Genomic DNA, 12,224 nt, shown 5'->3' with positions numbered 1-12,224 from the left:
TTCATGTGGGACGGGGCTGCCAGTGGCTACTAGTCAAGACAGATATCTGATCCCAACAGTAGCAGATGCGGTTATGCCTCTTTATATCAGATATTGGGAAGGACAGGCGGGAGAATGCTGTGGTCATCCTGTTCGTGGACTTCCTAGAGGTGGCTGATTGGCCACTCTGTGAACAGAATGCTGGATTCAGTGCGCCTTTGGCCTGAACCAGCATGGCTCTTCTTATGTTATTACATGATATGTATTCAGGCCTCGGATTCAGTGGGAGCTCCCAGGAGCCCAGCTCCTGAACCTTTCTGAGAGTTCCACCTCCTCCTTCCCACCCTGTCCATTGAATAATAGGTACAGCTGCATAACAATCCCTGGATGAGCTCCACTACTTATTTTTCTGCAAAACGACCCCTGTGCATATTCATAGTTATCAGCAATCTAAGGAGGAAATTAAATAGTGATACAAGGGTTAGGAAAAAAATTGCTGCCCTTTAATAGCTCTGGGAAGATCAGATCAGCACAGTGGGTATATTCATTTCTGCTTCCCTTATCTAGGCATCTTTTGGCAACCTCTGCTTTGTTCCATTATCCTTAGGTAGTCTTGAGAAACCGAATTGTCTTTCAGTAACGGGGTTTCCCGTTCTGCTAATTTCTTCCTGAGGAAATTTCTTCTCCAGAGGTCATTGTGAAAAGTCACTGTTTTATTGACAGCCTTGCAGGTTACCTCATCGATCTCCTTTGCAAGAATCCCAGCTATAAATCTTCCCTTCCCTGCAACCAGGCTGACTCTGTTTCTCTGAGTCAAAATCTGTTCCTACTGTGAAGGCCTGTGATACAACTATGGTACGAACAGCCCGCTTGCTGAAAAGCCCATTAACACTTCTCCTACACCTTGGTTCGAGATGGAGTGATTCATGATTTAAACTGCAGAGAATGTGACAGTGGTATAAAGTTAAATCCCACAACGTTAGCACTAGGTCTCTGTGTGGGGATTTCAAAGGCACTATGCAAGTTCTCAATCCTGTCTCAGATAAATACCACTTTTAAATAAGCCTATATGTTCTTTACGCATGAGGTAGGCTTGTGATGGAACCCAAGATCTCCGTGGGATCAGTTCAAAGCCAGTTTGGTGTAGTAGTTAAGAGTGGCAGACTCTGATCTAGAGAACTGGGTTTGATTCCCCACTCCTCCCCATGAACCTGCTGGGTGATTCTAGGCCGGTCCCAGTTCTCTCCGAACTCTCTCAGCCCCATCTGCCTCCCAAGATGCCTGCTGTGGGGAGAGGAAGGGAAGGTGATTGTAAGCCACTTTGAGACTCCTTAAGGGAATGGAAAGTGGGTATAAAAACTTACTTTCCTTCCTTTTCCACTGCTACTCTTCATAGGCGTCACACCACATTCTAGAATATCATGCTGTAGCAATTGTTCACAGCGAGGTTGCTTCATCCTCAAGAGGAAAACTAGTCGCAAATGATTGTGAAAGTGCCGCAATAGCAAAATATCCAACACTGTGTGGATGCAAGCATAACCCAGACTACGTTGTCATAGCAGCCATCCAAGTGCCCCTAGGTGAAGCCTTCTGAAGGTGCCATCTTGCAAATTGCTGAAATGGACAGGAAAGGTTTTTCAAAGGAGGGGTGTTCCAATCTTCTGATTGTTTCAGCAGCCTTGTTCTCTACCTTCTCTAGCCCCACACCACCTTTTATGATGTCAGGAAACCAGAATTTGTGCACAGAGACTACACTGTATAAGAGTGCAAGCAGCTTATCTTTAATCCCTTTCCTAGCAGTTCCTAACAATGGTCCTTTTCTTTTTCAGCATGAAATTCTCTGTTGTGATTAAGGTGTGTAGGCAATGACCTTAACCATGGTTAAAACTATCCAGGGGTTGCAGGTGCCTTCAGAATCCTGGTCATTGTGGAACCATGGGTAAAGTATTGGGAGTATTGCATACATCAGTCCTCAGAGCAAAGTAATCCTCCTGTATAGCCCAGGTGTGGCCAAACTTGCTTAACATGAGTCACATAGAATAAATGTCAGATGCTTGAGAGCTGGAAAGGAGGGAGGGAGGGAGATAAGAAGGGTGGAAAGAAATCAAAAAGAGGGGGGAGGGAGAGATGAAATAAAGCAACTTTAACTTTAAATGCATTCTCCAAGCCCCCTGAATGGCTTGGCTTGCAGAGGTGATTTAAAGAAATGCCTTCTCCAAGCTGGTCGATGGGGTGGCGGGGGCTTTGAGAACCACAGACAATATGTGTGAAAGAGCCACATGTGGCTTCTGAGTCGCAGTTTAGCCACCCCGATATAGCTTGTGTCCAGAAGGTGATGAAATGTGACATAATATATCCTCCTTCCCCATTCCCCCTGTCCTGGTCACTGTAGAGGTGTTGGTTTAGAAACCACCACCACTGGAAGTACAATGGTTTTCTACCCAAAACCAAGGCTCTTTGGGTGATAACACAAGTATTTTGGCTCTCTTTTTCTTAAAGAAAGTTGACCAAACCTTTTCCCTTGAAATTTGTAGATAGCTGTGAAAATTGATTTGTTCTGTTGTCTGAGTTTCCGAATTTTATCCTTGACTTAAACTATTTTAGTCTTAGACTAGTAGTGTGATTGGTTTTAGTTTTAAAATGTTGATTCATTATGCTTTTTTCCCAAGGCTCCTGGGGTTTATTAGATGTTTTCTCCATCATAAATGTGTAGAATAGTCACTGTTTTCTGCTTAAAATAAATTTGGGCCATCTCAGCTCCTTGAAAGTGTCTTGGCTTTTGGAGAGTAATTTCTGTGGAGGTTTTAGCATTCCTCGTTTTGAGTAAACCATCGTGTCACATTGATGATCTAATTGTGTGAGAAATGACTAATTAAAGCATTCACATACACACGCCCTCTCTCCCAAATGGAAGATATTCTGCAAGGGTTTTTTTTAAAAAAACAAACAAAACTGAATCAGCTGGAATAAATTTACTGGTTTAAAAAGCAAACACTGGCTGCTATTTGTTTGGATTGGAGTCAGAGCAGTTCCTTTAAATAAACTTTTTACCTTAAAGATCTTCCCTTTATTAATCATTACTCACAGAAGGGGGGTTATTGTACTCCCATATTTATATACATTATTTATAGTTGGCCTTTTTCACTGATACTCAAGGTGGATTATACAGAGTAGTGAGTTGTTATAGTCAACATGATGGAACATTCAATAAACAGTAGGTTGTAGAACCAACCAGAAGCCTCAGATCCAGAACTGAAGCAAACCATGAGTGTTAACATGACACAGTAAATGTCATTATATAGCAGGGGTGGCAAATGATATAAGCAGGGGTGGCCAAACTCAAACTTAATGTAAGAACCGCATAGAATTAATGTCAGATGTTTGAGAGCCACAAGCATAATGTCGGATGTTTGAGGGCGCAAGATGGGAAGGAAGGAAGGAAGGAAGGAAGGAAGGAAGGAAGGAAGGAAGAAAGAAAGAAAGAAAGAAAGAAAGAAAGAAAGAAAGAAAGAAAGAAAGAAAGAAAGAAAGAAAGAAAGAGAAAATAGATAGAGGTGGAAAGAAAGCAACTTCAACTTTAAATGCATTCTGCAAGCTGCTGTCTGGCTTGGTTTGGAGAAGTGATTTAAAGAGACAAATGCCTTCTCCAAGCTGGCCAATGGGGGACTTCTCCAAGCAGTGGGGGCTTTGAAGAGCCACACAATATGTGTGAAAGAGCCACATGTGGCTCCTGAGCCACAGTTTGGCCACCCCTGCTATATAGAGTAGTACAGATCAAAGTCTACAATAATTTAACCAAGTAACTTTGTGAAGCCCTTTGCACAGCACTACTCTATTGCCTGCATAGAATAATAATAACGAATAATTCAGTTTTGCCTAGTTTGCAGAAAGCCAGGAGACTGGAGCCTTCCTAACCTCTTTGGGAAGGCCATTCCACAAGTTGGGGGCCACAATGGAGAAGACGCAGGTTGTTTTTGCCCATTTGTAGGTTGTCAACTGCAGAAGGCCCTGTTTGGATGAGTGAAGCCATCATAATGGAACACAGGGGGAGAGATGGTCTCACAGATGGGTGGAATTCTAGCAGGAGCTCCTTTGCATATTAGTCCACACCCCCTGATGTAGCCAGTCCTCCAACAACTCCACAATATTCTTTTTTGTAAGCTCTTGGCGGATTAGCTACATCAGGGGTGTGTGGCCTAATATGCAAAGGCGCTCCCTGCTAGAATTCCACCCCTGCTCACAGATATAAGGGTCTGAGACCATAAAGGGCTGTGTGATAGCTGACAGTGCCTGTATCAGAAGAGCGTGTATAGCACGTACTGTCAGGGTTTTTTCTGGGGAAGTTTTGTTTTTGCTTTTTGTGGTCTAATGCATGGATGTTTCATGCAAGGACAGCTACAGTGTTATCAAACCCACTGCATTATTGGCATTTGTCTTTGCCTGTTTCCATCTTGGTCATCGATAAGCAGTGTCCTGACATAGTTGTGGTACTGAAAGGGTCTCTTAACTGCCTTCCCTTTAGATCAGGCTTTATGTAATACTGGACTACACACTCACGACTGAAGTAGCTAAAAAGATGGACTGTTAAAGATGGAAGAATATGTAGCACTCGCACAGAGGAGACAACGGAAGAGAAGGGAAGACCAGTAGAAGTAAAGTCATGCACCTATATTGAGCAGGTGGTAGTGGTGGAAGGATCCATCAGGTTGCAGCCAACTCATGGTAACCCTGAGTTTTCAAGGCAAAAGATGTTCAGAGGTGGTTTGCCATTGGCTGTCTCTGCATAGCAGTTCTGGACTTCCTTCCCATCCAGGCACTGAGCAGAGCTGACCCTGCTTGCTTCTGTGATTGGCTCACCTGGCCATCTTTGGGCAGGTACGTTTACATTTCTGCTCAAGCAAGCTTCCCTAACTGATCTGGTCTCTGCTGCCCCATTTTTGCTGCCACTTCCAAAGGGATAGCTAGTTTACCCCGTTCAAGCAAACATAAGTGAATTTGCTTTCTGTCGAGTCAGATCACCGGTCTGTCGAGGTCAGCATTGTCTACTCGGAGGGGCAGCCACTCTCCAGTATCTCAGGCAGAGGTCTTTCACATCACTTCCTGTGCCTGATCCTTTTAATTGGAGAAATGAGGGACTGAACCTGGTACCTTCTGCACGCAAACCAGAGGCTCTACCAGTGAGCCACAGGTCCTCCCCCCACCCCATTCATTGGTCCATCAAGCTGGGTATTGTCTACTCCAACTGGCAGCAGCTCTCCAGGGTCTTAGATTGAAGTCTTCCATATCACCTACTCCCTGATTTTTTAAACTAGAGACACCAGCGATTGAACCTGGGACCTTCTGCATATAGATGCTGTGCTGTTGAGCCATGGCCCTAAACCATTAACTTCTTAAATGAAATGTCCTTTGAGGCACTGTGTTTTTTTGCCACAATAGAGCTGTTAATCTTAAGGTACTCCAAGAAGCCTCTGTGTGTTTGCCTTACGTTGTAACTCTTTTGATGATTTCTGTTTTCCTAGAAATCATATAATAATTTAATTTTACAGTCATTGACCAAATACATAAAAGAAGAGTAAAAGATCTCATATCAGCCAGTACATTATCAAAATTCATACACACATTATCAGCAATATCAGTCAGTAAAGTATTAAAAGTGAAATACTATTAAATAATTAAAATCTCTGTTTGGGCTGACTAACTATTGATGGCTTATTTCCAGATTTTAGTGGCCCGCATAGCAAATTTTGCCGTCTTTGAAGTATGATTTCTGTTTTCATCAAGTGGAGAATACCATTTTGTGTTTATAAGCAGATGTAGCTCCCCCAATTACATTTTTACTTTTTAAAAAAATCACTATTTACTTTTACATTTTTACTTTTAAAAAAAATGATGGACGGCCAGCCGACCTGCGCCCCGGAAAATCTAGATCGGGCATTACATGCCGTGGCTGAGTGGCTCAGGCTGAGTGGGCTGAAGCTTAATCCTGCGAAGACAGAGGTCCTTTGCTTGGACCTAGGGTGACCATAATGTCTGAAGGCCAGCCAGGGACACTGGGAGGGGGGGGGGGTGCGCGCGCGCTTCGCGCGCGCGCCGCCGGAAACAGGAAGTGACGTCACTTCCAGCGATGTCATGCCACCACCGGAAACAGGAAGTGGCATCACTTCCTGTGACATCATTTCCCCCGCGTCACCTGCCGGAAACAGGAAGTGACTTCACAGCACTTCCTCTGACGTCCCCAAAAATCCCCCAAATATCACCGCCGGAAACAATTTTGTTCTCAAATCCTGTATATACTTCATCAGTATATGGGATAAGGCACTTTCTCAACTGTGCTGCATAATGCAGCCTATTTATTTTGTCCTGTTGGCTCTGTTGGCTCTATCTGCGCCACCTTCATCACTTTCGGGGTGTGGATCCCCCAGTGGGGTGGTCTCCCGACTCCCTCCGCCGGCTGTTTCTGATAGCCCTGCGCCCCCTCTTTCATTTGATATGTGTCCCGTGCGGGTGCCACCCTCCCGCCGGGAGATGCCGCAAAATGAGCCCCCTTGAGGCTTATGGCGGCAGGGCTCGGGGGAAGCGAGCTAGACTGCTGTTCTTTTGAGGGGTTATAGAGTGTTTCGAGCCCGTCCCTGTGGCATCGGTCCCATCGTTGTGGGACCAAGGGGGCCGGCGCAGCGGCACGCCGAAGCAGCCTGTCACTAATAACACCGGTCAAGATGCAGGACAGGAACCTGGAAGTGACCGACAGGCTGCTTCAGCGTGCCGCTGCGCCGGCCCCCTGGGCCCCACAATGATGGGACCGATGCCACAGGGACGGGCTCGAAACACTCTATAACCCCTCAAAAGAACAGCAGTCTAGCTCGCTTCCCCCGAGCCCTGCCGCCATAAGCCTCAAGGGGGCTCATTTTGCGGCATCTCCCGGCGGGAGGGTGGCACCCGCACGGGACACATATCAAATGAAAGAGGGGGCGCAGGGCTATCAGAAACAGCCGGCGGAGGGAGTCGGGAGACCACTCCACTGGGGGATCCACACCCCGAAAGTGATGAAGGTGGCGCAGATAGAGCCAACAGAGCCAACAGGACAAAATAAATAGGCTGCATTATGCAGCACAGTTGAGAAAGTGCCTAATCCCATATACTGATGAAGTAAATACAGGATCTGAGAACAAAATTGCACTAGAAGACACAAACACAAAGCTCCCTTACACTGAATCAGTGCTTGGGTCCACCAAAGTCAGTATTGTCACATAAGAGAAGCCCTGTTGGATCAGGCCAGTGGCCCCTCCAGTCCAACACTCTGCGTCACATAATAACATAAGAGAAGCCCTGTTGGATCAGGCCAGTGGCCCATCCAGTCCAACACTCTGCATCACATAACAACATAAGAGAAGCCCTGTTGGATCAGGCCAGTGGCCCATCCAGTCCAACACTCTGCATCACATAACAACATAAGAGAAGCCCTGTTGGATCAGGCCAGTGGCCCATCCAGTCCAACACTCTGCGTCACATAACAACATAAGAGAAGCCCTGTTGGATCAGGCCAGTGGCCCATCCAGTCCAACACTCTGCTTCACATAACAACATAAGAGAAGCCCTGTTGGATCAGGCCAGTGGCCCATCCAGTCCAACACTCTGCGTCACATAAGAACATAAGAGAAGCCCTGTTGGATCAGGCCAGTGGCCCATCCAGTCCAACACTCTGCGTCACATAAGAACATAAGAGAAGCCCTGTTGGATCAGGCCAGTGGCCCATCCAGTCCAACACTCTGCATCACATAAGAACATAAGAGAAGCCCTGTTGGATCAGGCCAGTGGCCCATCCAGTCCAACACTCTGCGTCACATAAGAACATAAGAGAAGCCCTGTTGGATCAGGCCAGTGGCCCATCCAGTCCAACACTCTGCATCACATAACAACATAAGGAGGGAGGGAGGGAAGGAAGGAAGGAAGGAAGGGAGAAAGGGAGGAAGGGAAGAAGGGAAGAAAGAAAGAAGGGAGGGAAGGAAGGAAGGGAGGGAAGGAAGGAAGGAAGGAAGGAAGGAAGGAAGGAAGGAAGGAAGGAAGGAAGGAAGGGGGAGGGAGGGAGGGAGGGAAGGAAGGAAGGGGGAGGGAGGGAGGGAGGGAAGGAAGGAAGGAAGGGGGAGGGAGGGAAGGAAGGAAGGAAGGGGGGAGGGAAGGAAGGAAGGGAGGAGGGAGGGAAGGAAGGAAGGCAAGGGAGGGAGGGAAGGAAGGAAGAAAGGAAGGGAGGGAGGAGGGAAGGAAGGAAGGGAAGGGAGTGAGGGAAGGAAGGAAGAAAGGGAGGAGGGAGGGAGGGAAGGAAGGAAGGAAGGGAAGGGAGTGAGGGAAGGAAGGAAGGAAGGAAGAAAGGAAGGAAGGGAGGGAGGGAGGAGGGAGGGAAGAAAGGAAGGCCGCCCCCCGCCCCCCCGCTTTCGGCCCCCTTACCTTATTCCAGGGCGGCGGATCCAGCGGCGGCGGCGGCGGGGAGTCCTCCGGCGGCGGCCTCGCGGCGAGGGAGGGAGGGAGCTGCCGGGGCTGGCCTCTGGAGGCCTCCAGGGACCAGCGCCGGGCCTCTCCGCTACCGGCGCTGACCTCTGGAGGCCTCCAGGGACCAGCGCCGGCTGCTCCGCGGCTTCCCCGCGGCCTCCGCTGGTCCCTGGAGGCCCTCCAGAGACTCTGGAGGGCCTCCAGGGACCAGCGGAGGCCGCGGGGAAGCCTTCGCTGGCCGGCGCTGGTCCCCGAAGGCCTTCCAGAGGCTCTGGAAGGCCTTCCGGGACCAGCGCCGGGTGCCCCGCGGCTTCCCCGCGGCCTCCGCTGGTCCCTGGAGGCCCTCCAGAGACTCTGGAGGGCCTCCAGGGACCAGCGGAGGCCGCGGGGAAGCCTTCGCTGGCCGGCGCTGGTCCCGGAAGGCCTTCCAGAGCCTCTGGAAGGCCTTCCGGGACCAGCGCCGGGTGCCCCGCGGCTTCCCCGCGGCCTCCGCTGGTCCCTGGAGGCCCTCCAGAGACTCTGGAGGGCCTCCAGGGACCAGCGGAGGCCGCGGGGAAGCCTTCGCTGGCCGGCGCTGGTCCCCGAAGGCCTTCCAGAGGCTCTGGAAGGCCTTCCGGGACCAGCGCCGGGTGCCCCGCGGCCTCTCCGCGGCCTCCGCTGGTCGCTGGAGGCCCTCCAGAGTCTCTGGAGGGCTTCCAGCGACCAGCGGAGGCCACGGAGAGGCCTCCACCACTGCCGCCGGGCCCCGCGCGCGGGCGGGGAAGGCGGGGAGTGAGGGTGGGAGCGTCCCTGCGCAGGCGCAGGGATGCTCCCTCCCTCACTCCCCGCCTTCCCCGCCCGTGCCCGCGGCCCACCGGCTCCGGGGCTGCCTAAACCGGGACCTTTAATGGTCCCGGTATAGGCAGCCCGGGATCCGGGATTGGGTGGCCAGATCCGGGAATGTCCCGGGAGACCGGGACGGTCTGGCCACCCTACTTGGACCGCCGCTTCCCGGGAGGGGGAATCCCCCTACCAGCCTTTGACGGTGCGCCGCTGGTAGCGGCGGACAGGGTCAGGAGCTTGGGGGTGCTATTGGAGCCGTCCTTAAAGATGGAGGCTCAGATAGCAGCCACTGCCAAGTCCGCGTTTTTTCACCTTAGGCGGGCAAGGCAGTTGGCCCCCTTCCTGGAGCGCGACGACCTAGCAACAGTGATCCATGCTACGGTCACCTCGAGGTTGGACTACTGTAATGCCCTCTACATGGGGCTGCCCCTGTCATGAACTCGGAAATTGCAGCTGGTGCAGAATGCCGCGGCCCGGCTGTTACTGGGTCTCCCAAAGTGGGGACACATTCAGCCGGGTCTTCGGACCCTGCACTGGCTTCCAGTGATATACCGAGTCCGGTACAAGGTCCTGGTTATCACCTTTAAAGTCCTATATGGCTTGGGACCTGTCTACCTGAAGGACCGTCTTTCCCCGCATGTTCCCCAGAGAGTACTGAGGTCGGGAACACAAAATCTCCTTACTGTCCTTGGGCCGAAAGAAGCCCGCTTGAAATCCACCAGAGAAAGGGCTTTCTCTGTTATGGCCCCTACATGGTGGAATCAGTTGCCGGAAGAGGTGAGGGCCCTGCGGGACCTTGTTCAGTTCCGCAGGGCCTGTAAGACGACCCTCTTCCGGCTAGCCTATACCTAGCTTGAGAACTTAATGCAACTTGCCAGATTTCTTTTATATATATTTCGAATATTTATTAATATTATGGTTTTATCTGTTTTATCTGTTTTAAATGTTTATTCCCTTATATGTTTAAATATTGCTTAATTTTATGCTGGATCTATTGTTGGAAGCCGCCCTGAGCCACCCGTGGGAAGGGCGGGATATAAATTCTAAATAAATAAATAAAAAAATGTTTTTAAACAAATCCAGCTTAACAAAGGAAAGAGCAGCTGTGTTGAACCATGAACATCTGCATGTGTATAATATTACTCAGCTTCAGTCATGCGGAATATCTTCACAGTTAGGCCATACCTTATGTCTTTTTGCTAGTCTCATATGCCCCAAAAAAAGACAAGAAGACAGTTGAATGGTTGCTAGTCTGACATATCAAGTTCAAGTTGCTGGTTCTCATTCTCAGGCTTTGTGCTCATTCAGGTGCTGCCAGTGACTCATTTTGTAGCTGGAGGGAAATCTCTTAAAATACACAATACCTCAGTTTCCCCATCTGAATATGCAGAAACTTTTGTTATCAGTTATTCCTTAAATGCCGGTAGCAGTTTGTTGGTTTCAGTTTGCTCATTCTCTCAAGTGTGAGACTTATTATTGCTATTTTTCTTTTTAAAAAAACTTAATAGAACTGTCTAAAATGCTGTAAGGGTGTCCTAAGGGGCGATTGTTAATGGCATTTGGCTAGACCAGGAAACGCCAATTTCTAGATTTCCAAGGGCCACTGTATTTTCCAGACTCTAGTCTGGGGAACCATCCATTTCTTTTGCAGGTAGTCTATAATATAATTGCCATCCCCCCACACCAAGAGCAGGGTGTGATTTCTGTTCCCTCAGGATGAACTCGGATGGTGTGACTCATTATTTTGAGGGTCTGAGCAATAGACAGAGGCAGAAAAACAGTGATGCTCTCAGCATGGAGATGAGATACTATTGCAATAACATGTGTGTGTTATGAGACTTATTGCTTGCTTTTGCTTACAAGCAAAAAAAAATGTAAACAAAATTCTGTACCACACTTTGGGTAACGTTTGGTGGTATGCGGGTAACCGTAATGAATGCAAGAAAACAAAGTTAGAGTCCAGTGGCACCTTTAAAACCAGCAAAGTTTTAGTCAGCCCTTTAACATCCACTTCGTTCCCTTCCTTCTGTTGTCTTCTTTAGGTGAAGGTTTTGTTTGTAAGCTCCTCAGGGCAGGGATCCATCATCTAATCCATAACAGACTGGGCATGTTAATGGTGCTGCAGTCCACAGGAGGTCAAATCTGGACTGGGAGTTTGATTGTTGCCAGGAAGGGTGTATATGGGTGAATACAACATGATGGGGGACACTTTTCTTCCCTTGTGGGGGGCCAGTTTCCTGCCATCTTTGCAACTGGCGCAAGGGCATGGGCTTTGATGCATCAGAAGCAAAGATGGTGCTTGTTAACTTTAGCCCAGCTGGGTCTCTGTGATGATCAGCCATTCCTACAGGGTCTTGTTTGAATCTGTGCTACAGGGCCTACATTAGAACTTCAGTATTGTGAGGGGGTAACCTAAGAATTCCTCCTCCATCTCTGCTCCTGAAACAGGTACGCATTGCTCGGGGAGACTGGGAAGCACTAATGGAGCAGAGGGAAATGATTGGCCCTTAGGGTTGCCAGCTTCCTGGTGGGGCCTGGAGATCTCCCACTTTTACAGCTGATCTCCAGCTGGCAGACATGAGCGCCCCTGGAGAAAATGGCTGCTTTGAAGGGTGGACCCTATGCCATTGTACCATGCTGAGGCCCCTCCCCTCCCCAAACCCCACCCCTGGATCCACCCCCAAAGCCTTCAGGTATTTTCCAACACAGACCTGGCAGCCCTATTAGCACTTGACTTCTCCCCCCACTAATGCCCATTATCTCACAAACACTTATACTCAAAACTAAACTCTGTTGATCTCAAAGGTGTCACTGGACCCTTTGCCTTTGGGCCCTTTCCCTTGCCTTGCCTTCCCTTAGAACAGGGGTGGCCAACGGTAGTTCCCCAGCTGTTTTTTGCCTACAACTCCCATTAGCCCCAGCCATTGGCCATGCTGGCT

The 12,224-nt window shown here is 49.3% G+C and overlaps 1 protein-coding gene across 1 annotated transcript in view; it reads left to right on the top strand.

Moving 5' to 3' along the window:
* Positions 1-12,224, top strand: part of NSMCE2 (NSE2 (MMS21) homolog, SMC5-SMC6 complex SUMO ligase) — a 367,190-nt gene that overhangs the window by 7,672 nt on the left and 347,294 nt on the right. The gene's annotated exons all lie outside the window — the stretch shown is intronic.

The sequence above is a fragment of the Heteronotia binoei genome, chromosome 7, assembly GCF_032191835.1.
Source record: "Heteronotia binoei isolate CCM8104 ecotype False Entrance Well chromosome 7, APGP_CSIRO_Hbin_v1, whole genome shotgun sequence".
In the NCBI taxonomy this organism is placed as follows: domain Eukaryota; kingdom Metazoa; phylum Chordata; class Lepidosauria; order Squamata; family Gekkonidae; genus Heteronotia; species Heteronotia binoei.
Note: the sequence above shows the minus strand (reverse complement) of the source record. Positions and strands in the feature narration are given on the sequence as shown.